A 26,280-nucleotide genomic window follows, 5' to 3' on the forward strand; every position below is an offset into this window, starting at 1 on the left:
TGGGGGGCTGTGCCCCCCACACACACCCTACTTTAATATTCTCACTCCGAGATCGCACTACAGTGGGGAAAAGGAAAAAATGCCCTTACCCACACCGTAGTACCATCTCCACAACAGTCTTTCCCCCACGAATCCCTTTGGCTGCAGGCATACATACGCAAAAGTGCTTTTTTGGTTAAAAGCACTTTCGCATAAGTATGTCCAGCCATTAAGCCTTCGGTGAAAAGCACCGTCGAGCATCAGTCCGAGACATATATATATATATATATATATATATATATATATATATATATATATATATATATATATATATAAAGTCTCTGGTAAAAATAATTTTATGCATGAAAATAAATAGAGAGCAGTATAACAAATAATGTGAAATATCATGTTTCACTTATCAAAACCTGAATCTGACCTCTATAATGCCTGCAATATTTCACACAAAAAGTAGCAAATATGGGAATCAACAGCGGAAATAAATGTGTATGTGAAGCAGGCACTCAGCTGTAGCTATCTTACATGGACAGATATACCCCAAAAGAAGTAATCTAGTCCAAGACTTTTTTGCTCTACACTTGCCAGTCTATGAAGTTACTCCACGGTGGTGCAGTGGTAGCGTTGTTGCCTCACAGCAAGAGGTTCTCCCATTCGATTCTCAGCTAGAGTGCGGGGAGTGCCTTCTGTGTGGAGTCTGCATGTCCTCTCCACGACTGGGTGGGCGTCCGAAAGACATGCGTAAATGAGCGTGCCTTCATTGCAGGTTGAACGTCGAGCTGGTACCTCGGCGTTCGTGAAAATCTACTGCCAGTCATTAGCGGACCGGAGTTCCGCTGTGGCGACCCCTAACCGGGAAAAGCCGAAAGACAAACAACAACATTTAAAACAAACTTGAAAGCTGTTACAACAAAATTGCCAAGTTTGCTACTAATTCATCCTCCTTTGCCCACCATTGTAAAGCTCTGCGTACCCTTAGCTGGCTGGGGCTCCCCCTCCACCTCTCCTACATTCAGCTTATATCAGTACATAAAACCATACACAAACCATTAGCCTGTCTAGTTCTTACCCATTTAATCAACATGCATTTTCCAAAGAGAACTCTTAGATCAGAAAACAAACAAGTTCTCACCATAAATAAACAGAATAAATCCTCTGGACAAACCCTATATTAATATTCAGTAGCAAAAAAATGGAACTCCTTACCTCTAACCACCAGAATTATTTCTAACCTACCAACCTTTAAATGCTCCCCAAAAGAATACCTTACAAAATGTTAGACCTGCTCCTGTGCCAATCCTGGCGGAACTTGCTCACTTTAGTTCACTCAGCCCCTTCAACCTAAATCACACTTCACAACCCTCTCCAGTCTCCTACTGCACTCCTTTCTTTTGTTTTTCCCCACTAACTTACTTTATCCACTTCACCTCTGCAGAAATTTCCTCTGCCTCTCTCATCCCTATTCACCTAGGCTACACTCTTCTTATATCTCCTTCTCTCCATCCTTCTTCCTTTTATACCCATATGGATACCATCTCTCATACTAAGATATCTGTCAATTTTCCCTCACTGTTTCTATTCATATAATCTCTTATATCTCTTTAAAATACCTTATTATAATTCTGTCAGGTCTTGTTTATCACATGCTACTCTAGGTTACAAATAATATGACTACTGTGTTTTTCCTCCCATACTTTCTCCAGCTCATGTTGTTGTTTTTCATTGCACTTTACTATGAAACATATCTTTGATGTTTAACTCTCATTAAATTTTTTTCACTCTTATGACTTGTAATGTAACATGATACTATGTGATTTAAAATATCCGTACTTGATGTTTTGTAGTGTAACATGATACTTTTTGATTAAAAATGTCTGTACTTGATTTTCTTGTTAGATTGTGATTGTGGAGCTTTTCTCCCTAGGCCTCAGATGAAATGGGCACTTCCTGGCCCAGTCGGACTTTCCAGGAAACAAATGCGGAATAAATGTTGTGTGTGTGTGTGTGTGTGTGTGTGTGTGTGTGTGTGTGTGTGTGTGTGTGTGTGTGTGTGTGTGTGTGTGTGTGTGTGTACAGGTTACAGTTAGCCGAACATATATATTTGGATGACACAGTGATGCAACAGTTGTGTTGTCATCTCACAGCAAGAGGTTCTCCGGTACAATTTCCGGCTGGGGTGCCTTTTGTGCAGAGTCTGCATGTCCTCCCTGCATCCATGTGGCTTTCCTCAAGATGCTAATGTTTCCTCAAACATTACAAAGACATGTGTCTGGAGTGTTTCACTCTGGGCCTCTGCTGAAAATTGGCTTTGTTCCAAGTCAGACTTTCCCACTAAACAAATGTTAAATAAATAAAATATGCACAAAACACATATAGAAAGATACATAAATTCACTTTTTTTTTTGTTTTACAAAACAGTGTTACGTGTTTACAAAACTAAAGATTCTCTATCAGAACTGTAAGGCCTACAACCATGCTCCTCTTATATATATATATATATATATATATATATATATATATATATATAAAATTTAGTTTATGCATCACAAGATTAATTGGTCACTATCTTTTGTTTATCCATCTGAAGATTGATTGGTCAGTGCATTCACTATCACTAACTTAGCTACTTAGCGATTTTTGAAATTGATTGATGGACTTGAATTTTATTACTTGTACTACATGTTATAAGGATGTTTTTTACATTTACTTTGTTATTTCTGAGGAAGTTCTTTTATAATAAAGGACAAAAGCACTAAATTACTGGTTCCCTGGCTGCTTTCTTTCTCTTATGCATGCTGAAATTTTTTGTTGGCATATAGCTATATATATATATATATATATATATATATATATATATATATATATATATATATATATATATATATATATATATATACTGTATATATTTTTATATGGGTCTGTGTCAGATGACTGAGTTTTCGGAAACTCGAAATTCATACCAACAAGACTATATGTTTATAAAAATTCAAACATAAAAAAAAACACAAAAAACAAAAATCTATATTTTTTACATTTTTACAAGCCCCCTTGCACCCCTCACACCCCGTACAAATGATATATACCAACTCTGAGATCGCACTACAGTGAGGAAAAAGGAAAATCTCCCAATCCTCACTGTACTGCGATCTCCACTCAAAAGCTTCGGGTTTTCAAAAACTCAGTCATATGGTTTTGATCATATGAATTTCGAGTTTATGAAAACTCAGTCAAATGATAGAGAACATTTAATCGAACGTTCGTAATCATGAACATGTTTAACACTGGCAGAAGTGATTGAAACTCATTTGATTGCTGCTGCTGTCAGTGTTAAGTCCTAGCAGGATTGTGCATAGTGCGGATCGGGGAATTTGCTCTTTCTCCACTGTAGTGTGATCTCAGAGCTGGCATATATAATTAGCATTGGTGTGAGGGGTACAGGAGGGCTGCCCTCCTGCAAAAAACATAAGTGTTTTGTTTTTTCATGTTTTGGCTTTCAATCTTTTCAGATTAAATGTTAGTAGTTCAAAATTTGTGTACTTCGATGTTTAGAACTATATATATATATATATATATATATATATATACATATATATATATATATATATATATATATATATATATATATATATATATATATATATATATATATATATATATATATATATATATATATATATATATATATATATATATATTCATCCACCCATACACAGCCTCTTTTTTATTTTGCACATGGGTTCAGAGTGTCCCCTCAGCAGTGACAGTCATCTAGCACCAAGGTTTACACCGGTGGGTGGCTAGCCCTGCCCCGGTTATTCTTCCATACCACACACTCGCACACACACTCACACCTATTGCCAGTTTAGAGTGTCCAATCCACCCACTGAATGTCATTGGAATGTGGGGGGAAACCAGAGTACCCAGAGGAAATCCACACAAACACAAGGAGGACATGGAGCCTCCACACAGAAAGTACTCCAGTCATGAATTGAACCAGGAACCTCTGTGAGGTGACAGCGCTATCCGCTGTGCCAGTGTATCTAATTATAAAACATAAAATAGCATTGTCAAGGAAATGCAGGAAAACATAAAATAGTATTGTCAAGGAAATACAGGAACTGGGAATCTGTTTTAATATCATTAAAGCATTTTGGCAGGGTGATTCGGCCCACTTGTACAGCATGACATAGAAGGTTAGTAATGTGCCCTGCACACAGTCACTGATGATATATATATATATATTAATTCTAATACTGCTTGACTTCAGAGTAAGGAGAATAATCTGAAGTGGTATGGCCACAGTCTTATTGCATATTTATCATACATGTACTATCAGTCTTTCTGCTCTAAGGATTTCAATTGTGCCACTAGGAATTTTAAAAGTAGTCCAGAAATAAATGTTAAATAGAAATGTATCAGCTAAAAATGTGTAAAGGGGATCCTCCTCTTTCCAGTAGCTAGTACTTACACATACTTAGTAATGGAAAAGCATTTCATCTAAATAAGACATATAAATAATAGTTGTACTGCTGTTAAGGAGGCCTATTAAAAGATTACTCTTTTTACAGACTTTTAACTATATTGCTATTAATGCATTAATCAAGACTGTTAGAGGACCATCCAATGCATTAAAAACACACATACACACACACACACACACACACACACACACACACACACACACACACACACACTTGTATATGTACACAGAGCATGACAACATATACTATAATAAAATAAATTGGTTATGATATAAATATGTCTAGACATGCATAGATGTGTGTACTTGAACCTGTGAGTTTATGTATGTATGTATGTATGTATGTTTGTATGTAGGAGTCTAGTGTGCCTGACTCATGAAATAACTTTACTGTAACTTTTCTTGATGACTGCCAAAACCACAACTCACAAATTAAGTTGCATAATCCTGTTCAAGGTATTTCTTGTAGTACATAATCTAGACCTCCACATATTCCATTTATCCAATTGTTTCTGTATTTTAAGACCAGAGTTTTGCTTCCCATTAACTTTGTCATCGTCGTCATCATCATCATCAGCCCCTTTTCTCAAATTTTCTACATGGGGTCTGCATGTCAACTGTCGCCATCTCACTCAGTTTAATGCCAGTATCATACCTTCTTCAACAGTCATACCTGACTGCTGCAGGTCTTCTTTCATGCAATCCATCCACCTCTTTGCTGGACACCCTTGTTTCCTCTTGCCTTCTTCCTGTCTGTCTCAAACCTTCTTCACCAGATTGTTTTCTGCCTTTCTGCACATGTACCTGAACCACTGTAAACTATTTTTTTTTACCTTCTCCACAAATGGAGCTACTTTGGCTTCTCCTCTGCTGCCCTCATTTCTTCATCTCATAGTGTGTATCCTATCACTCATCTCAGGCACTTCATCTCCATCACTTCTAGCTTCATCATCTACTCTATCTTTACTGCCCAGGTTACTGCACCATACAGAAGTACTGGTCCCACCACTGTTTTGCACACCTTACTTTTCACCTTCTATGGCATTTTTCTGTCATACACTATCCCTAACACTCTGCCATATGGCTGCATCCCTTCTGCTTCAAGCCTTGGCAGTCTCATTCAGACTTCCTTTCTCATTAACTACCCCTCCCAGACACTTGAAGTTGTTAACCTGTTCAGCTATTTTCCTTTCTATCTCAGTTCACAGCTTCTCCTGATTTCCTCTATTTGCTGCCATTATGACTGTCTTATCTGTACTCAGTTTCATCCCATACGCCTTCCGTTTTGCATTCCATTCCCCTGTCAATTGTTGAAGTTCTTGCTCAGAGTCTACCTGTAATGCCACATTGTCTGCATACAGCATCTTTGTTGATCTGTCCCCTTCAGCCTGTTTGCTAATGTAGTCCATCACCAGTATGACTAGCAGTGGGCTGAGAGCTGAACCCTGACGCACACTCACTCTCATTTGGAACCCTCTGTGAAAGGGAACACTGTTTGCAATTGAGCCATTGGGTCCTTGTGCATAGCCTGCACTAATTCTGCCAGTATTTCCAGGACTTCAAACCACCACAGAACAGCACAAATCAGCTTTCTTCAGACTATGTCATATGCTTTCTCCAAGTCTAGGAATGCCCAGATGGACTCTTTCTTCATCTCTAGCTTCTTCAAAACTATCGCTCACTGCAAGCATTGGGTTAGTTGTACTATATCCTGACCAGAATCTGAACTGCTCATCTCCCAACTTACTTTCTGCTACTCCGGTAGTCATTTATCAATGACCCTATCCAGATAGTTCATGAACTGTTACAGCAGTTTGATACCTTTGTACTGCCCACAGTTGTGAATATCCCCTTTATTCCTGCCCATTGGCACTAGTATACTTATTTTCCAGTCATCTGGGATACTCCTTTCTCTCCATACTACTTTGAGTACCCTCAGGAGCCATTTCTCCCAACATCTTTATCACACCTGCTGTGACAACATCTGGGCCTGCTGCTTTCCTTGACTTCATTTTCATTAGTGCTGTTCTTACTTCTGCTAGGGTGGGCTCCTCCTATTGTTTCATGGTAGGCTGTGTCTGTGGCAGTAAAACTTCTGTGGGGTTTTCTTCATTCAGAAGCTGCTGGAAGTGCCCCTTCCATCTGCCTTTAATGTCCTGTGAACTGCTGAGCAGGTTGTTACTGGAATCCCTTATGAAGGATGTCTGACTATCTTCTTTATCTTTCTGTCTTTGCCATGCAACCTGATAGAGTTTCTTTGTGCCACCTACTAAGTCACTTTCCAGAAGCTGCTAAAGTGCCACTGATGCCTTGTTCTTTGCTATTGCAACTCCTCTGTTAGCCAACCAGTATTCCATCCTAGCCTGATTTGTCTTTTCAATCTCCTACTTTTTCTGCACTTCTGTCTTTTGATGACTTCCTGGATTTCTGCATTCCTCCACCAACTTTCTTTATGTACCTTATTTCCATACCTTGCTCAGCTACATATCTGTTCTGTGGCCCTCACACATGTTGTTTTGAGGTGCTGCTATTCTTTTTCTATAACTCCACTTATTTTCTCTTTTTGAGGTCCTAGAGCCCATTATTTCCTTGAACTCTCGTGTTTTCTCTTTCCAGTTAACTTCCAGGTCTTCAGCCTAGTCTCTGTTGCCCTTACAGCCTTCTCTGACCATTGCTTGCAGGTGATTGTTGCAAATAGTGGTTTATGCTGTGGGCCCACTGTTTCACTGGAGATGACTTTGTAATCACTCATTCTGCCACAGTGCCTTTCCTTATTGCAGTCCACATGGTTTCCGTGTAGACCACTCTTGTATGCGAACTTGTAACGGTTTCGCCTGCTGAACCATGTGTTGGCCACCATCAATCCACTTGCTAGACAGAAGTCTAGAATGGTCTCTCCTTCTTTACTCTTGTTGCTCCACCCATGTGGACCCAGGCAGCCATCATATCCTGTTCTGTCTATCCTGGCATCTGCATTCAGGTTACCCATTATCAACACCAGTTTCTGTTGTCCTGCTTTATCTAGTAGGCCCTGCAAGTGCTGTCTGTTTGCACTCTTTTCCTTATTTTAAATAGTACCCTATCATTACACTGGAGACTGATTGCCATGAGTCTGTCACTAATTCGAATGACTTCCCGTGATGTCTTCTAAAGTCTCTCCCTCACCACAATTCCCACAACATTTCTAGTCTGTCCTCCTCCTAAGTGGAAGATTCTGGATCCCAATCCAAGTGACTTTGCTGCACCATCCTTCTGTCTATTTGCCTGAATACATAGGATATCAAGCCTGCTCCTTACCATCATGCCATCCACTTCCAAACACCGTGCTGTCAGCAAACCTACATTGCGTGCAGCAATTCTTAGTCCACGTTTGGCAGGTTGATTGGTTTTATGTCCAGCTTTCACTCAACGGAGCTATCCCAGATAACCCAAGCTGGGCAACTGAACACACCTCTTGACTTCACTGGCTATGTATACATATCTACTGAATATGACTATAGGTAGCATCCATTTTTATGAATTCAGCAACTAGTAGGTGATTTCTCCTGTAGTTCTGAGGTACCTTTTAATCCTTTTTCTGGAGGTAATTACAGATTTATAATGTCTTTTATCAGTCTAAGGTGGCCCAGTTGACATTCTTCAAGCATCAGTTGCATGACACACTAGAAGTTGAGAAGCATAGTACCAACTGCTGTTTTACCTAGGAAATCACTGCTAGTGTGGTTTCTAAGTGTGTTTCAGCAAGGATTTCCTTCCTTTGGGATAGTTTCCATTCTTCGAGTTGGTACAGCCATGGAAATGGTATATATATATATATATATATATATATATATACACATATATATATATGTATATATATATATATATATATATATATATATATATATATATGTGTGTGTGTGTGTGTGTGTGTGTGTGTGTGTGTGTGTGTGTATATATATATATATATATATATATATATATATATATATATATATATATATATATATATATATATTTATTCATATATATATGTATATATATATATATATATATATATATATATATATACACACACACACACTGTGTGTGTGTGTGTGTGTGTGTGTGTGTGTGTGTGTGTGTGTGTGTGTGTGTGTGTGTGTGTGTGTGTGTGTGTGTGTTTGTGTTTGTCTGTCTGTCTGTGTCTGTGCTAATCCAAATGAAGAAACCCTATAGCTCATGTAATAAAAAGGCATATAGGCTCTCAAACCAAAAAATAAAAGTGATTACCACAGTGTGTCATCATTTTAACAAAAATAAGAGCACATTGCCCGTTATCAAAAATATATGATGCCCCTGGCCACCTCTGGCATAGACGGATAAAGTCGTAATTATAACTCAGGCGACCCAGTTTTAATTAGTAGCTTAGGTGTCTTTTGAAGTTCACAAGGGGATGATAAGACTGCTTATCCTGTATGTGTGTGGGGAGGAGGGCTATGTTTAATTTCACTGAAAGATGAGGCGAGTGCACCTGCATTAATAGCATCTCTGCCAGCTGGGAAGTAATGTTTGTGACAGTCAACTGCGGCATGGAAAGTTAGACTGTGTAAACTGCATGACCAATTATTGGCCCATTTTCTAACACACGGCTCACACTTCTTAGGGGCGGAGTTGATTAGGATTTCACTCAGGTGCAGAAACAAATTGGCCATAGGGCTCATGCCCTCCTCAGAGTACAAAAAGGCCTGGATCTTTCCCATTAGAAGGAATGAATGAGCCAACTGGGAACAAGTAGGGAGGCCATTAGACAGACTGTGTGGATGGAGGAAGGACCACATTTTGGGCCTGCTGTCAAAGCTATTTGTTGTCCTGTCAATGTCTATGAGCTCATTTAAGTATTTTAGTCACAGCATGGGATTTTTCATATTTAAAGTCAAATAATAATAAAACCAAAGCAGACACAACTGTACTGCAACCAACATATTATTCAGCATGAAACTGCTACACATAACCATTTTATTTAATCACTGATACCATTTTTTAATATATTAGCAAAGGAAGAATTAAAAAAAAACAATTTTTAATATGTTTAAAATAAAAAATAGGGTACTCTTATTGTAAAAACTGCTTAACATGCGAGTATTTATTTTATTTTATTTGCATTTGTTTACTGGGGTAGAGCACTGATCTCTGTGTGCCTTTTTTAGACTCATCCTGTGAGTTGTGTCTGATTACTCAGTCTCCTAGAGATTACAGAGAGACAGTCAATGCACGCCATATAAGCTGTCCTCAGATCCAGCTCGGATGCATCTTTTGCAAAACAAACAGTATCAGAACCACTCATTCCAAGCATTTAAATTTTGCTTGTGACATAAATAAAATATATTCGTGACACAGATATTTGTCTCAGAGGATCCCCATGCTCTGAAACAGGCTCCCCATCCACGTGAAGCAAAGCTCATCCCTAACCCTATTTAAGCATAACCTTACCCAATGGATGGGAAATTAGAAATTCATCCCTGGCCTAGCCCCCATGTCTCTGATAGACAGAGGCAGAAAGTAATACCAAAACTAACATCCCCCACATGCCCTTTAGAAACTTCCTATCTAACATACTCCCTTCTGATAAACACTCATGATACACAGGGACACAACTGGGTTGGATTGCACGGCTAGGCTTTTAAAGGCCCTGGTGGACAATAGCCTACTATATACCTATGAACCCAAGTTACTTGCTTAGAGTAACATGGTTAGGTAATGGAGGCAGAGGGACTCAAACCCTGGATCACTGGACCACAGGAAACAGCTCATTAATAGCTCCTTAATCCTCAACACCAACAGGTTGGGGATTGGCATAATGGTTAAGTTGTTGACCTCACAGACCCAAAGTACAGGGTTTGATTCTCACCTTTGAAAGAGAAATTGTCTAGGATTAAAAATGGCCCACAGAGGCAACTAGTCTAGTACCTATAACCTGATTACTAGACAATCCTCTGTACCAACTACCAGATAAATCTATCATAACAATGACATTATTTATTAGTAGCATGTGCAAATAATCAAGCATTTTTATCTACACTGCTCCACTGTAGTAGGACATCAAACATTTATCACAACTCTTTGAGGAGTGCCAGTCACCATAACTTCACCCCTTTCAAAGAAAGAAAGACTACACATATAGCAAATCACTGACACATGCAAATAAAAAAAATAAAATAAAAAATAAAAAAACTTTTTATAATTTTTTAAAATGTATTACTCTTTGTGTTTTTTCCATCTCAAATATTGCTTATTTTTCTGTATTTGATCTTAGTTAATTCCCCATTAAACAACTCTGCACACAATATTTTTTTCTCTCAAATATTCAAATATTGTTATTATCTGTATTTGATCACAGCTTAATATTTTATATTAATATTGTATAATAAGTTTCTGTCTATGCTTGGAGCTTTTCTCCCCGGGCCTCTACTGAAAATGGACGCGTATCCAGTTAGACTAGCCCGGTTAACAAATGTAAATAAATAATAAATAAACAAATAAATAAATAGAAACCACATAATCATGATTTCCTATTGAAAACACCTAATGCAACGTTAAACACTGGTCATTTGAAACCCATTAGTTGAATCCTTGTCCAGTTCATGCATGAAAAAAGAAGGGTAAGGATTAAAAAGGTTGAATGAAGCATAAGAAAAAAGCAAAACACAGACCGCAAGTAATGAAACAAAAAACTGCATTACTAGCAAAACAGACCTACAATTAAAAAAACAAGAACAGTCAAGAGTTGTATAAAGCCTATAAATGTTCTTCTAGATAAAGAAGCATACAGACGTGGAAAGGTTCTGGAAATGTATTTTTTTTCAGTACTGATGCAGCTTTGTATACTAGAATGGGACTATTTCCATGCATATTATTCCCTCTTGAAAGTATTTACTTTATTTGGAATGAAACTGTGTGATGTAAGCCACTTGTTTTAAGGAACAAATCTGTTTAGATTTGAAGTTTCAACGTGCTGGATGTACTGAGCCAAGACCACTTCATGTTCTTCTTCGTTTGCCTAAGGACTTAATGGGTTTAAACAAGCCTTGAAGCAGTACTGTCTCTTTACCTGCAGAGCAGAGGTAAGAGGATAGTTTCCCAGAGTCAGAAAGGCCAATGTTTTGCATTTTTCCTGTATGCCATTTGCAATTGTTGAATGATAATAAAAAGAAAGTATCAGTAATAGCTAGACTATATTATACAATGCCTACCCTAAAAACGTGCACGCTGATTGGCCAGCCCAACCAGCGTGCCCGTTGTAAATCCCTCAATATACTAACGGAAAAAGGTCCGGTCGCCCGGACTTTTTCCGTTAGTATAAAACACTGTCTCGCTATGTTAAAAGAGTTTAACATAGCGACACAGATTTTAAAAAAAGCAACGGAGATCTCCGTTGCTTTTTTTAAAGCTGTCTCGCTATGTTAAACTCCTTTAACATAGCGACACAATGTAAAGCAACAGAGATCTTGCGATCTCCGTTGCTTTTAAACTTTTCGCTATGTTAAATGAGTTTAACATAGCGAGACAGTTTAAAATAAGCCACGGAGATCTCCGTTCCTTATTTTAAAGCTGTCTCGCTATGTTAAACCCATTTAACATAGCGAGACAAAGCAACGGAGAACTTGCTCTCCGTTGCTTTTGCCCACAACTCTGATGTACTGCGAGGCATGCGCAGTACATCAGAACTGCCGCGAACACCAGACAGGTGCGGAAGGGCAGCAAAGAGGTATACAATGCCATTATTTAAGAAAAGTAATTATCTCTTTCTTAAATAATGGCATTAATAATAACCACTTCTGGTGTGGGTAATGCTGGATTTACCCACGGTTGTCTTTGTTTGGTCCGGCTCGACCAAACCACGCCAACCGTGGGTAAATCCAGCATTACCCACACCCAGGCGTGGGTTATTGCTATAGTAACCTCCATTTAGTGGCAGGAACAGGATCATACCTCTGAAGTCAGTGTTTTTTCTGTTGCCACTTCATCTATAGTCAGTGTTTTTCAGTGTTGCCACTTTTCTATTAAAAAGCTTTAACTTTACTATTCTCTATGCAAGCATATGCTTATTTGCATATTTATTCTTTAATTCTGTTGTGTTATTCCTGCTAAGTAAAGTATGTGTTATTGCTCAATTACAAAAGCTTGTGGCTAGTTGTTTGTTTATTATAATGAAAGAGTATCGACACAGTATTTCTGAATCATTTGCTGGTATCCACCTTTTAAAGTATAACTATTTCAGCCATAACTACCAAATGAGCAGCTTGACTCATTTTAAGAGTGAATAGTAATTATATATTTGTCATGCTACTTTGGTCTACCTGGGAAAGTATCCTGGAAAAGTGTGTGTGTGTGTGTGTGTGTGTGTGTGTGTGTGTGTGTGTGTGTGTGTGTGTGTGTGTGTGTGTGAGCTGCCGTATACTCCATCTAGCACCAAGGAAGTACCGATGACATCATGTCCGTCTTTGGACCGTTTTGCAGACTGCTTGCGCACTGGAATGAATCCATTGGCCATTCAGAGAAGAGGATGTTGGCTCAGCCCCCACTAGTACCTTGGATTATGATCGTGAAGGGCTAAATCGAGCAGTGGAACGGTTGGAGCAGGATTTGTTCAAACTAAAGCGCATGCAAACCCAGAGACAGCATTTCGAGGTTTGCTTACAGCGCCGGCTGGTGCCCAGAGGACTAAGGGTATTGAAGATGCCGACAACTGGCACCTCTACCCGGAGCTATTGTATGATTGGCAACAGCTTAATATTGAGGTAAGCCTCAAATATTTGAAACTTATGAATGCTTTTTTTCTCTCGTTAGAGGAGAAACTTAAAGAAGATGTCAGGAAGGCGAAGAATGAGATAGTCAATGTGTTTCCGGTCTCTGTCAGACCATACCTTATCTGTTTTGTTGGACAATGTTACGGTTTATGAGCGGCGCCTTCTGAATCAGAAAAGGCCAAGTTGCAGCGGACTCAACGGATTTCCGTCTGGGTAATATCTTCACTTGGCCCAGGCACAATGATTACAACAATACCAACAATACAAACAGTGCATTCCGTCAGGCCCCGAACTTGTACCTCTTCCTCCATCACCACAGGGAATACCAGTGACTCAGGAACACGGACCGTGCTCCCAATAGAGATGCAATCGATGTAGGCGGTTGAACTTCCTGGCTCATGCCTGGACAACGATCACACTGGCTCCAACAGCAACATTGGCCCAGCCATCCCCACAGACCAAGCTGGTCGTGCAGGTACCGTTGCCAATGCTGTACCCATCGGAACGGACTTTGTGCTGGAGCCGACAGCTACCACCGACTTGGATGCCAATGCTGATTCAGTAAGAAGGGCTGAATCTTTAGTCAGCAGGGCTGAACCAACTGTTCCGCCTCTTGAACCAGTCGTTAGGAGGAAAGTTTCCTCCCATGCATCGAGTAGAGATCCTGATGGACGGGATCCCATTTCCCCCTTGGATTCCACTTTTCATCATCCTCCCCTCCAGAGGGATGGCAGACACCCTTTTCCCATCAGGGTGCCTACGAACGAGGAGAAGTCGTTCCAGAATGCCAAGGGGAGGTACAAGAGGAAACTGCGGATCGCCCATCCAACCGGACAATCAAGAAAATGTGGGAGGGGAAGCATTAGGACTCGTGTTCAATTTGTCCAGTCATGTTTTAACTGAACATGAGTCACAAGTCCTCTCTAAGGGTCTCACTTTTATTCCAACCTCAGATAGTAGATACGAAGAGACTTTAAGAGACTTTAAGCTTTTTGTCAGAATTTGTCCCTGAAGGTTTTCTTCAACAGCACAGAGACAAGGCTAATACCACTGTGTTTAGGACACCTAGTACATTCCTCCCTCCGATACACCCTCTGGTTGCGTGCATATAGCAAACTGGTAGAAGATGAGATATATAGGTTGAATGGGTCAGAATCTGGCAACAGGAGAAGGAAATATAACCTCAGCCTTATACAACGAGGGCCTTGGACTCCCTACGTAACAACAGGGAGATTATTATCCGACCGCAGACAAAGGAGGTGGGATTGTAGTTTTGACATGGACAGGTATAATAATGATATGCTACTAATGTTGGCTGATGACAAGTTTTATGTTCCTATTACCAATGATAGGGTGGACAGCATCATTGAGAGCATACGCCCATATTATTTGGTCTTTTGATAATGGTGTTATTGATACTTCTCTATATGAATTTTTCAATGTGGTTCATCCCTATTACCTACCATTCAGGGTCTCCCAAAGATCCATAAGGATTCACTACATCCACCTCTTAGACCCATAGTTGCAGGGAGAGGGTGGTCAACTGAACCCCTGTCACTTTTTGTTGAGGCACAACTCAGACCATTGGTTGATGCCAATGGGTTTATTCTTAAGGATACCAGACAGTTTTGTTGGATTTCTACCAATATATCAACACTTGTTCTGTAATTGAAGACCTCATATGGGTCACCATGGACGTTCAGTCCTTATTTACGGTTATACCCAATGAGGAAGGTAGAGCAATGGTAGGTGCATATCTGAGGAGAACCGACCTCCCTCTGAAGTATGATGTTGATTTGATTCTTATGTTGTTGGCTGTTATTTTAGAATCCAATCTTTTTTGTTTCCATGACAAGATTTTTCTGCAGAAGGATGGCCTAGCTATGGGCACTTCCTGTACCAATAGCTACACCAACTTGGTGATGGCAGAGTGGGAACATAGCTTCTTGTTTCAGAATAGTTTGTTTCAGGAGTCAGTACCATTCTATAGGCGTTTTGTGGATGATCTCTTCCTTGTGTGGAGTGGCCCTACAATACAATTAGAGTCCTTTTTTACACAGATCAACATGTCTGTCACCTTTCTGAAGTTTACTATGGATTGGTCGAAGACCACTATTCCTTTTAGATGTCTTTGTTGATAAATTACCCTGTGGGATAGTCAACACGGGTGTTTATCGCAAGACCTGCTATAGGAATACACTGCTGCATCGTTCGAGCATGCATCCTGGTTATGTATACAAGAACATAGTGAAGGGACAATTAATGCGGATGTCTAGATATACACCCCTAGACAGTCATCTGGCAAGTGAATTAGGAGACCTTAGCAGCAAATTGAGGGAACGTGGCTATGACCACTTAGATATCTCCAGAGGGATGGTGGGCATTGCAGATCTGAGGATAGACAGAGCGAAACCATATTTCTCAGATGGTGCTGTTGAAATATACGCGGGAGAGGCCAGTGATGGCTTGGATAGCCAAGAGGGCGGTTCAAATATGGACAATGGAATTGCATTTCCCATTTTTTACACCAGGGATGTAGGTACACTTAAAGATATTTTCTCTAAGCATTGGCATGTTTTATCAGTTGACCCAACTATTAAGAGCCTTACAGGTACTCGACCTAGATTCGTTTACCGGAATAAAAAGAACTTAAAGAGTTTGCTTTGCTACCCAAGGGTCCATAATGATCCACCTGCTTTGTTGGGTCCCTACATGACCACATGCGACAAATGCAATTTTTGTCCATATATAGAAACCGACCCTGTCTTCCGATATCCATATGGTTCGGGTATTTACTACATCAGGACGAGGGGTAATTGTATGTCCAGAGATGTAGTTTACCTAGCCTGCTGCACAGTCTGTCCAGCCTACTATGTAGGCAAGACCAATAGGACACTGAGGGATAGGATTCGTGAGCATGTATACCACACAAGGAGAGGTACTACACATAATGCACTATCCAAACACACTAATGACAAAGGTCAAGAGCATCGTTTTAAGTTTAGGATCTTGGAACAGATCTCAAGGACATACAGGAGAGGGGACATTAACAATTATACAGAGACCAGGGAAATCCATTGGATTATTAAGTTTAGGGCAGATATCACCCCAGGTCTCAATGGAAGGGTTCCCCTGCGACCTCTGCTGAAATCAAGAAGGTTATTGTCCAAAAGATGTTAAGAGGCTATGAAGAGTTTTTTACTTTGTGGCCAGTAGGGTCTTTTTGAACCTTTATATGTATAGATGCTCTGTCAATGTTTTGATGGTTATGTTACTAAAATTTCCCCCCCCCATCTGTCACACATACTTTTGATTTATTTATTCCAATAATGGATATGAATATGAATGGCTTTGTTTTGAAATGCCGTACTGTTTTATGATGGTGTATAGGAATTTTATATATGACTTTTTTACATGATATTTTTAATGAGCCATGTACCTTTAAATAATGGACAGGATTTTGGCGCCATTTTGGCTTTTTAAACTGATGTTTACAGACAGTTTAGTTGTATAGGTCTGAAGAAGCTCATGCGAAAGCGCTCACCTCTTTTTATTAATAAACCTGCTTTTTACATACCTTGCCTGCACTTGGATTATTTACATCATTGGCTATTGGATTTAGGAGCTACTTGTGATTTAAATGAGACTGCAATCCTCCATTGTTTTGCTCAGCGGTGTTTGTTTTTAACTATTTATATATATCAGTATGTGTTTTCTGGTAGTTCACTATGCAAAATAGTTATGGCCAGTACCGCAGGTAAGATTGCACTGGAAGGCAATGGGGTGAGACAAAAGTGAACATCAAGGAAGCCAGTGATAATAATTCCACCCTTTGGCTAATCAGTATAAGGCTTATTAGGGTGTGGTAGGTTTTGGTCATAGCCCAAGGCAGCAATGTGTATTTTCTTTACACTCATAAGGCTATTCACCTCTTAGCTATTAATTGTTAGTAGTACAGATCTTGCAGTCATACCCCCCAACCATAGCATGCTATAAGTGCCAGTAGTACAGGTTTAAATCCCATAACATTATATATAAATTGATGACATCAAGTGGGATTATAGGCTTGTGTCATCAATTTATATATCACTAAAAAAACAAAAAAACTTACAAAAATAAAATAAAACATAAACCACAATTAGCCAAACAGAAAATGACATTATTGTCAAAACAGAGCAGAGACTAAAAAAATCTAAACTACAGGGCATTCTCCTTCACTAACCTAGTTTTTCATATTCTGCTCTCAACTTCCAATGCAAAACAGTTCTATAGATAATCTGTTTAAACTACAACTGTGCAATACTTGTGTCATTGTATTTTTATGTAATTTTTTTTATTTTTTTGTATTCTAGATTTTGACCCAACTGAGAAGGTCCGATGAGAACAGTGTTTTACCTTGTTTATCAATTAAAATAAATATCTGATGCAAGCAATGTTTGAAGTATGGCCTACCCTAGTGAAGCATGTGGTCATTCACAAAGATGCATTGCATGAATACAGCACTGTTCAAAGGCACTCTATTGGGCATTAGGTGGGCAGTATCTGGAAAAAGTCACAAAATATTCAGGATATGAATGACGATGTGAACTCCTTCTGATAACATGCAAAGAGGCACAGTATGGCTCTAAAACAGAATATGTCATTCCTCATGAATAATGCATAGAGAGTTAGGAAACATGAACAAAGTGGATGAGATGGCCTCAGCATCTGAGATGCAATCAGATGACAATGAAGCCCAACACAAGTCTGAATGAACAATTTTTAAGGGGATTTTCACCTTGACATCCAAACTGATATTTTGATTAGTTTATTTAGGCCTCCTGAGCTATGCCCAAGGTGCATGAGTTCTCAGTGTTGAGGGGCTGCCTGTTAGTTTTCTATTTTAGTAGGTCAGCAGTTACATAAATAATTTATAAAACTATGATTTTAATAGGATGGCTACAATATAATTAATTTACAAGTCTTTCCATTTTTATCAGTTAACTGTGCAATGATGTTCCACTCATATATTTAACTACATCCTGCTGTCACATGACAATTAATAGCAGGGATATGGAGAATGGTTTTATAGCACTTTTGCATTTGGTGGGAGTTTTGACGGGTGTTTTTATTTTACTTAGAAATTATTAAGAAACTTCAATTTGCCATAAAAGCATTTTACCCACAATTGAAAATGTGCATGGACACTCTTTTATGGAAAACTGAAGTTGCACTATCGAGTAAATAAAATTTGTTAAAATGCATGTTGCATGGAAATAATAAAAGAATGATAGTAAGTTTTGTTTTCTTCTTGATTACGCTATCTGTGGGATTCATGATCAATCATGTAGGCTTCACGCAGAGCCTACACAATGGTTGCATGTTAGCACAATAAGAAGCAATATTAATCACATATGCATGCTGCTTATCATACCTACATGAATACAAGCAAGTCTTCATGGCCAGCAACAGTGCTGGTGCCCAGAAAAATGTACTGAGCAGCATAAGCACACACAGTAAACAAACAGACTTGGCTATGGGCAAACCTGTTAAATGTGATCAAGTGGAAGCGCCAACAGCTACATAAGGCAAATAATGCATGCTGTACACAGGCAGGGAACATGTACTGAATCTACTGTGCACATAAATGAAACATATGAATACAAAATAAGTAAGAAGGAATGTGAAATGACAAAAGCAACTACAATGCATGAGTTACCAGACAGGAACAGTGTACAGAGGACAATGTGCATAGAAATCAAACAGGTGTATACAGAAATATGTAAGAATGGGAAGATAAATGTTCAAATTCTAATATGATAATTGATGTGAAAGTGCTTATGTCACAAAGACAAATTTGCAATAATATACTTTTGCAATATATATTTCAGAATAATTAATGGTGGTCACACTTCCTGAATAAATGTAGGTAAATAAAAGCAGACATGATATTATAGGATATGACATTTATACAAATGCACATTGTGACAGAGGGGAATTACATGACATATGAATATCATTCACATGCTCAGTTGAGATGACAGCTCTCAAGGACAGTACATACATTATGGAATATTTGTTCAGCGACCATTTCATCAATATAACATGTTGGAAAATAGAAATGTCTCAGAAGCCACAATCTCCTTTTGCAGAATCAAATCCATCCTATCAATGTCAACACTGACCTGTGTATTAATTATGTGTGCCACTGAAATCGGCCTAACACGTGTACAAGGCGTATTTATTGAAGGGAATTATGCACCTCAATATTCTAATGGTTCTGCACCCCATATGTCGGTGTATGTGGTTTTAGAAATGTGAGAGCAGAGTGTGCCGTACATTATACCCTTTTATAAGGCACTCCTGCCTGACACAGTTTTTGTGCCGACAGATAAGTAGAGATGAAAACACTACACTATGATGCAATATATTCCCAGAGCTGTGTATTGTTGTCATCTGCCACAGGATGTAGCAATTTGTATTGTGACAAACAAATGAAATTAATGTGTGAATTAAGAAAGGATCACTGAGAATGAATGTCATATCAGCATGTCAGATTGCTGTCAATTAAAAGAGTATGCTTGTGTGCATACAACTGTGATCAGTCCTGTATCAATGATCCATGGTGAAGGAAGGTTTTTCTGTATGTCTGCACACATACCACACAAAAACTGGAACACACACACATGTGTACACCACAGTACCCGATACATGTGCCAAAGTAACACTTTCAAGATGACATTGGCAGAGCAAATGTCTACTGCCATGAAATCCAAAGCTACATTCACATGTGTTCATGCAACATATCAAGGGATAAGATTGATGTGATATAATGGTTGTTGTGTGACATCAGTATGTTCACACAAAATTAAAACTTATGCTACAATTGAACATCAAGCTGCACAACTCCTCCAAATAACAGTCTGATTTTTATAGTATGACAGTCCACTTTATAAAGAATGACATCAGTGTGGTGTCACAGAGAAGATGATGTTGGCGGAAGGGTCTGACATAGATGTAGACTCACCCTTCAATGTTAAAGTACTTCCAGGCTACTAATTTATTGAGCCCACTAGTAGTTAAGGTCATATTTACAAAACTTCACACACACACACACACACACACACACACACACACACACACACACACACACACACACACACACACACACACACACAAACACACAAACAAGCTGACTGCTGTGAGATTAGAACACCCTATTTATTGATACAATCTAGAGGTCACAGTACTTAACACAAGTGCTATTGCAGAAGTCTGAGTTTTAAATTGTGACAGTGCAGTGTAGACAGTATTAGCTTCTTAGTCAGAGCAAATATTGTGATGTTGAAAGTTTTACGCAAATCCATATTTATTGATATGAGTAAGTGCAATGTTATGATCAAGAATACATACATACATACATACATACATACATACATACATACTGCTGACTTATGTCAGCTACGCAGTCATTAATGTATGTTACGTACTGATCTGTCTTGTGTAGATGAGACACACAGATGTGAAATACAGGATGGGCAATGAATCATTCATGGATCATCAGGTTATCATGATGGTATGTAAAACTTAATGAATGGTAATGATATTGGCAGTGGTATGTGTTCATGCATGGGCAATGTGGATTGTCAATACCAATTGCTTCAGTGCATAAGGAATAAAAAAAATTATGCTTTATGTGTCAAGTCTTTATGTGGTTGCATATCATTTGTGTCAGGAGTGCAGTGTAGATTCAACTCTCCAGAATGAAGTGTTCAGTTAAGTATACAGAGCACTGCATTTCACATGAGTAGATTAAAGAATTTCCATGCAATGAAGTAATATAATCCATTATTAGCAACACTTATTTCTGTTCCAAATGTCTTCCTAAAACACAATGCAGAGAAGTGTATTTGTGAGGATGTTGGCAAAGTGTTAGCACATGTGTGATTATACTTTTATATGTTGAACTCGGACTGTGAAGTAACAGTGGTTAGCAGTGTTCACTGGTGCTTCCTACCAAACTTTCCACAAATAAGAATCAGAGAGGAAATGTTGTGATTCCTATTATATGCACAACAGATCTGTTTTATTTTAACATGTTGCATACATATGCACCAGATGTTGTATTATACCTTTCCATGTTAGGTCAAAAGCTTAATTCAAAAATGAATTGTTGTGTTTGCCTTCCCCATTTGTGCAACAGTACACTGCAAGAAAACAGGCCTACTAATGAAGGAAAAAATGAAAATCTTAAATGTGGTTTGCCTTCTGCAGTGCAAATAGGCTTAGCAGTGATGTGTGGCCATCAGCACTCTGGATAGTACTTAGTGGAGAAAATCCAGCTGTCAAGCTACCTATCTCTGTGGCACAAGGTTTAAACTCACCAAGCTGAATTAAAGAGCAGAGTTGAACCAGGGTTTGACTCCAGTAGATGGATCATTTTCCAAGAGTCAGACTGTGATTACTATGGCAACATTTTATCATGACTTTAAGAATACTTAGGAATGACTATTATAAATATGTTGCCTGGGCAAACTGCGGGAGGAATAGCTACTGAAATAATCTTTTATACCTAATGCACAGGAGACATGCTTCAAGGGAAATCACAAGTTAATGGTGTGGACAGGGATCTTCCTTCACTTTGTATTTTGGTAGCACAGCAAGTTTAAGCACCTTTGCACAAGGAAAGCCAGACTACTGTGGGTGATGGCAGCAAATGAGCAGGTTTTGCCATAGGACATGAACAGCCATTCACCATCACTCAGCATTAGTGCACAATGCCAAACACAGTGCAAAGTCTGAGGACAGAAACTGAAGGCTTTCTTATTTGCCATTTCTGCCTATGCATGTGATTCTATTTTTTGACCAGATTAAACATGTGAAAATGGGGTTGACAGGAAAGTGGAGAAATGTAGGGACAGGCAAAGGAAAAGAATAGAGGAACCTGCAGGAAGGTAGTGAGAGGGAACCATAGCTACCCACTTCTTCACAGCATAACTGTAGAACTGTAGACAGAATTTGCTGAATTTGGAATGTCACCACACCAAGAGTAGGTGACAACAACAAAATGATGTTGTACAACCTATTGTATCAAATCACATGTTTCAAATCTGTTTTTTACTACAATAAACTATTTGCACTACGTGGATCGTGACTTTTCATTCTGGGGAACTAATTTTGTTTCGTGTGTATTTTCTGAGTTGGAGTTCCCTGGAAATATTCTTGGTAATCAAATCACATGTGTCAACAAGACAGATAGATGACATGGAGAGCTATGTATGGGTCATTATTTTTTGTAACCATAGCTCCCCAAGACAATCAGGACAGCAGATTCAAGGAAAAAATAGCCTTTAATGTTCACCAACACAGTAATAGCAGAAATTCACAAAAACACTATTTTTTCCTTGGATAACTGATTTTTTTTTGTGAATTTCTGCTATTACTGTGTTGGTGAACATTAAAGGTTATTTTTTCCTTCGATCTGCTGTCCTGATTGTCTTGGGGAGACGTGGTTACTGGTTGAGTGATTGTTCGTTTTTCACTTTCATTATTTTTTTGTGGAACAGGTGCCAAATTTTCAATTTTTTTTTACTTTCAAAGAGAGAGGGGTGCTGAGGAAGGTGGTTAGGAATGTGAGAGTCATGTAGGAAGTTTAGGTAAGGAAGCAGCCACAGATATACAGGACAAATAAGACAGACAAGGATAATGATGGACACAGAAGGTTGGGGAAAACCATGATTGGGAATAATTAGGGGACATCAGAGGCACACCCACGTCAAGCCTGAGAATAGTGAGAATCTAGTCCTCACCCTAAGAACCATCATCACTGGCTCCTGTCTCAGTTTTCTTTGTCAGTGTTCCATGTGGCATCATCTTTTTAATGTGACAAAGCACCTTGTTGACATGGCAGATTCAGGCACTGAGGCCCCTTTACATTATACCCTCCACCAGCCATGTCAGCTCTTGGTGGGTGAAAAAAATCAACACCTCCACTAATACTACTCCCACAGAACACCAGTGCACCAGCTGCTGGGGTAGAACTACCTGATGCAGATGGGGCAGGTAGGGTAGGGGTTGTGGAGGCAGTGCTGACAGCTTTGAACTCTAAAGTGCTGGGTGTCAGTGCTGGAAGAACGGCAGGCTGAGTCAAAGTGGTTGGGTTAACTCTCTGTGCTGTGTGTCAAGTTTTGTAAGCAAAAAATATATATATATGGGTGGGGTGAGACAAAAGAGACAGGGAGTTAGATCCATGGCATATCATAAGACTGTATAATTACAGAAAAAAACAATTATGATCAACCAGTCTATGCACTTATGCCACATCCAGGTATGATGGGAAGGTCTTACTCTGTTGTACCATTAATTAATTGCACTGCTATGATGTCTGAGATACAACTATTTATTCCAGTATTGACATAATATATACAATTACAATACTTATTAGCTTAACAGTAAGACCTACGCATACATACCCCATGCCTCTCTGAGACTATTTAACCTCTCTTGGTGCACCTCATGGTTCACTGCAATTTCTTCAGCAGCTGTATCACAGAGAATAGGAGACATGAAAGCATTTTGGATCACAGACTTGGCTGTGTCCTGCATTCTATAGCATTTAACATTGATGGGTCAGTATACTTACGCAACTGAGGGATGTCAGCAGTCCTAAACTCATCTTCCCATCAGCTAAGGAGGTCCTTCTTTTGCCATTTCAGGTCACTATAGTGGTGATACAAGTTCGCTCCAGTGTGTGGGATGTGTGTTGCACTGGAGACAGCCTTGACTACTTTATGTTCCAAGCCTCAGTCTTATACTGAGACCCAGTATCATCCTCCTGCAGCAGCCTATGGCTGTAGAACTTCTTGAGGAAAGCCACAAATATCCTGGACTCCTCAAACCAGCCATGCCTGCAGAAGTCAAGCAGCAACTCTAAGTCTGAAATGGCACCAAATTCTAATCTCACATTTAACGGCTAGGGCACAAGCATGCACAACCATGCCAACTGCATTTGTGCAATGACAAGCACAGAGAGGCACCTGTAAACAAAGCATAAGGTATTTTATCAAACAACAATGAATGCGTGAGACATGGCAGTGAGATTTGTCATGTGTGATACCGAACATATTCACACTTTTTCAGATGGTCAACACTGACAGCCTCAATGGCTTGGCTTATTATCCTTTGTGTTTAGGACATTAAATAGGATGACGTGGAACATAACATTCTGGAATTACACACAGCCAATGTGAAAATCAAACCTAGAGAAGAAAGAATGCATAATTTCAATCAAGATGATGATTTGTCAGTGCTACAGGAGGAGTCCCTTTCAAACATGTACATTACAGATAAACTGAATTCAGTATGAATGGAGATTTACTCCACATAGGCCTGTATGTGTGTGACCTTAGGAAGTACCGTGAAATGCATTCCCATGAAAGAGGCACTATTACAGTTTATAAATGTATGTCAGATGGATAAACTTTTATGAGCTGATTAGTACAGTTTGGGATATGATACATACATACATGCATACCTTACTACACATACTGTCCTAAGCACATAGTTTCCCTATGTGAGGAGAGAAGATGATTTTAACTTAAGTATTCTGTCCATCATAGATATGCTAGTGCATTTTTATTCCATTATCAAAAATATCCAGCTTAAACAATTACACACACATTCAACTGAAAAATTAATTTATCAAAGCATTAATGAATCATGTATTGCAATAAAATAATTATGATAGCCATTTGTATGTAGTGTTACCTTCCTAATCAAAGTGTTGTTAGAAATTGCATTCTGATACCCATTATAAAATAAAAAGTAAAACCAGCAAAGCTTTGTTGGTTTTGCTTTTTACTTCATTTTGTGGGAAAAGAGGTTACCATTATAAAATAAGTGTTATATGGATTTGAAGGGTCTACTTCAGAATGACGAAAACACAAAATGTCGAGCGCTCACATGAGCGAAAAATCAGGAATTTGGTATTGATTTTTTGGGATCGTAGTACAGTGAAGATCGGAATATTTGCCCTTTCCTCACTGTAGTGCGATCTCGGAGAAGGAATATATATTTAGCGGAGGGTGTGGGGGGTGCAGCCCCCACAATAGCGATTTTGAGTTACTGATTATTCACTCGTGAGCGTTCGATAGTTTGATTTGTCATTGTTCTGACATAGACCCGATTTGAACCCTCGATCACCTGTGTTCTGTCTTGAAAGTCAGTGCCACAGAGACAGTTACAAAACAGGTGGATGTTCTCCACTCACTTTTGTCCACAGTCCTGACATCTATGCACTGCTGCCAAGCCTGTTTGCACTACAGCAAGCTGTCCAAATAAAACTGTTTACTTTTTTTCTAAGCAGGTAAGTATGGTTGTGCACTGCTCAGCAATGAACAAGTACACTAGGCAGGAAAAAGAATGAAAGTAAGTCATAACTCTGGAGTAATAATTTACCTGTTTCCTTCACACAGTATGGATATGAACCACAGAACAAGTCTGTTAAGGTGCCAAAGTCAATAAATTTACAGCTTCTGCCACAGAAAGAGGTACTCATCACATGCACATCATTCAGTCATTAGTAATACTGTGCAGCAGTGCCAAAACGTTTTGCACTAATGAAGATTACACAAATTAAATTATTCACTCTTTCCTTCAACTGTGAGGCCCATTTGCACTCTGCTAAGCAGTGCTGAAATTACACAGGCAAAAAAACACATACATAATAATTTATATTCCACACAGCAAACACAAGCTGCATTTTTACATCTGCTGTAAACATTCCAAGCAGCATGTGGATTCAAGCCCTGCATCCTTTTTCCTGTTTATTTAAAGTCATTTCATTTAACCTTTTTGATGCAGCGATGCTCAGATACAACATAGAATTTTTTCTCTTACTGCTGTTCAGAGTACTGTAGCAAAGCACACCTTTGACACTGTGACATGCTACTGATTACAAGACAAATTACATTTTTTTCAGTTTGTACATTGGGCAGTGGACTCTTGTTCACTGCTTTTAGATGCTGCCAGTCAAGAATGCACTCTGCCAAAATGCATGCA

The sequence above is a fragment of the Protopterus annectens genome, chromosome 2.part0, assembly GCF_019279795.1.
Source record: "Protopterus annectens isolate FY-2018-M chromosome 2.part0, PAN1.0, whole genome shotgun sequence".
NCBI lineage: Eukaryota > Metazoa > Chordata > Ceratodontiformes > Protopteridae > Protopterus > Protopterus annectens.